Here is a 5,085-nt window from a genome sequence, read left to right as displayed (position 1 = left end):
GCAGGAGGTTGGGTTGCCCCTGGACATTGGAGGAAGCCAAGCTTCCCGCCTGCCCTGGCCGGCTCTGAGCTCCACCCAAGGCTACAAAGTTTCAATTATAGAAGGTAAATAAATCCCAGAATAAATAAAAAAAGAAAAAAGGAGCGGCTGGGAGCTTCCGTCACCGGGGGGCTTGGCCAGCCTGAAAACGGCCCTCAGCCCCTCACCCAGGCTGGCCAAACCTCCATGGGGTGAGGGTCCCCACTGGGGGGGGCTTGACCAGCCTGCAAACAGCCATCAGCCCCTCACCCAGGCTGGCCAAGCATCCCAGTGGGGACCCCCACCCTGAAGGGGGTGTGACCAGCCTGCAAACAGCCATCAACCCCTCACTCAGACTGGCCAGGCACCCCAGTGGAGACCCCCGCCCTGAAGGGGATGTGACCAGCCTGCAAACAGCCAACAGCCCCTCACCCAGGCTGGCCAGGCACCCCATTGGGACCCCCACCCTGATCTGGGACACCCTTCAGGGCAAACCAGCCGGCTCCCACCCGTGCACCAGGCCTCTATCCTATATAGTAACAGGGTAATATGCAAATTGACCCTAACAGCAGAACGACTTGGAATGACTGGTCACTATGACACACACTGACCACCAGGGGTCAGATGCTCAATGCAGGAGCTGTCCCCTAGTGGTCAATGCGCTCCCACATGGGGGACCTCTGCTCAGCCACAAGCCAGGCTGATGGCTGCCAACACAGCGGTGGTGGCGGGAGTCTCTCCTGCCTCCTCAGGAGCACTAAGGATGTCCGACTGCAGCTTAGGTCTGCTCCCTGCTGGTAAGTGGACATCCCCCGAGGCTGCCGGGCTGCCAGAGGGATGTCTGACTGCCAGCTTGGGCCTAATCCCCCAGGGAGCGGGCCTAAGCCAGCAGGTGGATATCCTCCGAGGGGTCCCAGACTGCAAGAGGGCATAGGCCGGGCTGAGGGACCCCCCCAAGTGCACAAATTTTTGTGCACCGGGCCTCTAGTCTACACTAATAAAAGAGAAACATGCAAATTGGTGTCACTCTGCTACACCCACCAGCCAATCAGGATGAGTATGCAAATTAACCTAACAAAGATGGCAGCTAATTTGCATATGCAGGCACGGAGTGAAGACTGAAGACTGAAGATGACTGAAGACTGAAGAGGCTTGGCTTCTCTGCTGCAGTTGGAGCAAAGGCCTGGGTCCCGAGTGCCGGAGGAAAACCGGTGCCGGCAGCCAGGGGAATGAAGGCCTATTGCACAAATCTCTTTGTGCAACGGGCCTCTAGTATTCTAATAATTATCCTCAATTCCTCTCTCTTCTCATCTCACTCAGGGAAACAGCCCCCAAATCTTGTTAATTCTACTTCAGAAATCTCATATTCAGACTTTCATCCCCATTCCTGCAGCCACAGCCTTTGTTCAGACTACCTTCATCCTCTGCCTAGCTATTACAACAGCTTCTTCATTGGTGACTTTGACAGCCTTCCTTTACTACAGTTCTAGCTGTCAGAGTTATCTTTCCAAAGAGTAAATAGTTTCATGCCATTCCCTTGATTAAAAACATTTATTTGACTTTACATATCCTCTAACATAAGGACACATCATTTCTGTGGTATTCTAATCAAGAGAAGACACCAGCCAAGCCCAGCTGAGTAGCATCATATGAAAAAAAAATGGTCACAATATTTTTCCAAAGTGTTAAGATTATGAAAGAAAAAGAAAGACTGAAGAGATATCCCAGGCAGACACATAAAATGAAGGGAGGTGATGACTAAATAGAATGCCAGATCTTAGATTGACTTTTGAAACAATAGAACATTAGTAGGAAAACCTGTGAAATGCATATAAACTCTGTAGCTTAGTTAATGCTACTCTACCAACTTCTTAATTTTGACCATTGTACTATGATTATGCAAGATGTTAACATTAGAAGAAGCATCACACTAGCATCATATGACAAATCATGACTGCTGGACTTCTCACGCTTATTCACAATTTAATAGTCTTACTTGGGATCATATATGATGAGGGAGGTGAGGTACCATAATTCTTCAGTATTTAGAATCTGTAGTAGTCTTTATCTAGCCTAGTGATGGAAGTCATAGGATAAAAGAGCAGGCTTCTAGGATAGGGGTATTGTGGAAGGAGAAACCCAGTCTCCTTATATATTTCTTTGTAATTTTGGATACAACCTTTGTCATCTCTTTTGTTGTTGTTGATTCAGAAAGGAAGCGAGAGGGAGAAATAGAAACATCAGTGATGAGAGAGAATCAGATTGACTGCCCCTGCAAACCCCCTACTGGGGATCGAGCCTGGCAACCTGGGTAGGTGCCCTTGATCCAGGACCCTTCAGTCAGCAGGCTGATAATCTGGCTAAGGCTGTCATCTCTTTTGATTCTTCTCTTCAGTTATCCCCTATATTCAACTCTGTTTTTTCTTCCTTAGAAAATACCATCTGGATTTACCTTAAACTCTTCCTTTCACTATTACTGTCTAGCATAAACCTTTATCACACTATTTTAGAATTATTTGAACAACCTCCTCATCTGATCTTCCTGACAACAGTTTATCCTCTGGCTTTTGTCTGATTAAGCATTCTATAATACTACTTTTATCATATCACACTGCTGCTTCAGAATTAAAATGAATATCCTTGGCTTAGTGATTCACCCAAACTTTTCTAATTTTTAAAGGTTCTAATAATTTTATACTACCTGAATTAGTAAAATGCCCCCCCCCAACCCCACCCCCCACCTACTTCTTCATATGGGTTATAATCAGTTCAGTTTTTGCCTTCCTCTCCACCTGGCTTATGTTATTACTCCCAAACTACACCAAAAATTGTTGTGCTTCCCTGTCCAGAATAGACTTTACCTTTTGGTAACATCACTCAAAATTTCCTTTGGAGACCATTAAACCCTTATCTCAGTCCATGGTTTGGATGGACATGTGACCTAAACCTGGCTAATCAGAGAACCACAGCCTCTTAGTCACAACAATCAGTTCAATGAAGAGCACACAACTCAAGCTGGTCCAATGAGAGTCCTCAGGGGCTTTGAGGACTTTTAGAAAAGAATAGTGCTCTTTTAGCACCACTAGAAATAGCAACTGACAGATTCCTGATGATATAATTTGAGCTTCTAGATTTACCTATGCATGATCTTTTCAGTAATAAGAAACAAATCCTCCCCTCCCCCTTTTGTCTTAAACCAATTTGAATTGATTTACAAAGAGTATTCCCACATCTTTGCCTCTTCAATTAAAGTCATCCTTAGAAATTTAGCTCTATGCCACTTTCAAACCATTCTCCCTTTTCTTAATTCCCATTACAGTTTACTTAATCCATACTATTTTAACACTAAATCTTCTTAATTGTTTAATGTTTTCTAGTTTTGTACCACAAGCTTCTTGAAGGCTTGGATCCTGAATTACATTTCTCTTGTGTTCAGAACACTTTAGAATTTTTCACACTTAAGATGCAGATTGACTGGTAAATTCTTGGATAAGTTACTTTTCTTTAGGAAATCAATGGTTAGAATCTTAAGAATAAATGAAGTCTGGGCAACTTATTGCTGATCAGAGCTCAGCTCTTTTGGTAATTTAGTTCCCATCTTACTGATTTAAAAACAAAGATAGCAGGAAAGGGGAAATGATATCAGTGACTATGTTATAAAATCACACTTTTAGGGCATTTGGAGGGGCCTGATAATAACATTAATCATACTTTTAGGGCATTTGGAGGGGCCTGATAATAACTCCCAGTTTTAAAATGTAGGTTTTATTATTTATTCAGGCATGGTGAGACCATGAGATCAGGAGACAGCTGCCCTTGACAAGAGAGTTCGCTTCTTACAAGTACCCAAGAGGAGGGGATGCCACACATGCAGGGCCACACTGGAAGCACTAGGATCAGCCATGAGGCAGAAAGAGTGAGGGTAAAGCATGGGTACAAGCCTGTATAGTGGTTTCCACAGGAAAGGAAAGGCAAAGCAGAGAACATGTGTTAGGATTGGCTAGTTGGAATGATTTTAGCAGGATTTGGGGCAGAGACTGTCTCAAATTGGTGCCTGGCCCTGGGTTGATTAGGGAGGGGAATATTGGCTTGGTGGGTAAGAGCCTGAGGAAGGAGGTGGCTGTGACTTCAGGCTTGGTCAGTTTGCATATGAAAGGTTCTGGGAATTTGTTGCTCTCTCTAGCTGTTAGCTAGCCCTGGGCGGGGCAGCCTCTTCCTAGGAGAAGCGTTGGGTGGCAGAGAGTCAAGAATACAGAAAATAAGAAAACATAGTGAATATACTTCTCTATTTCCCACCTAGATGCCAGTGCATTGTTAAGGGCCACGATTAGATGCTAGTGCCTCGCCAATGGTGAGGCATTGGGGCCCCTGTGCACTTTGGTGGTCTTCCAGAGGCAGGTACCTTAGAGTTAGGTTCCTGCCTTTTCCTCTGCTGCCATCGCCAGTCAGGGCCCGATTAGGCTTTTCACAGGTCCCTAGACACGGACAAGATGGTAGTGTTCCTCTCCCCTTATGTAAGTAAAAGGAGAAATTCCTTTAGGAAATGAATTAAAACTTAAATTAGGGAGAATTCAAGACCTTCCTTCTAGACTTTGTGAAATAAAAATTCCGGATAAATTCATCAAAGCTTAACCTGTTGTTCTGCTTTTCCTTCCGCTAGTCCTTTAGCTTCTTGCCTGTTCCACGATCCAGCAGATGCAGGCTCTTGAACTCCACCCACGAGGCCGCTGGCAGGTGTCAGGCCAGCACCACCCGGGAATTCCTCCATCGCCCCTCCCACCCGGCCCTCTGCCCGCCCACTGTGCGTGTCGTCGTGACGTCACGCGCCGTCGCCCAAGGTCGGCAGCCAATGAGCGCAGGCGGCCGCGGCTTGCCGTCGTCCCCTCGCCTGGTCTTGCGCGCTGGGTCTGGGAGCCGTGAAGACCCGGCGGAGCATCCCGCGCGGCTGGAGGCCGGAGGCCGGCGGAGGCGGGGCGCACCGCGAGCAGGGGGCGTGACGAGAGGAAGGGCGAACAGCCGCCACCACGCTTTCCTTCGCGGCAAGAACGCAAGCAAGCCAGGCTGAAG

This window comes from Myotis lucifugus, unplaced genomic scaffold, assembly GCF_000147115.1.
Source record: "Myotis lucifugus unplaced genomic scaffold, Myoluc2.0 scaffold_31, whole genome shotgun sequence".
NCBI classification, from domain to species: domain Eukaryota; kingdom Metazoa; phylum Chordata; class Mammalia; order Chiroptera; family Vespertilionidae; genus Myotis; species Myotis lucifugus.
The sequence above is the reverse complement of the archived record's forward strand: the minus strand, read 5'-3'. Positions refer to the sequence as shown.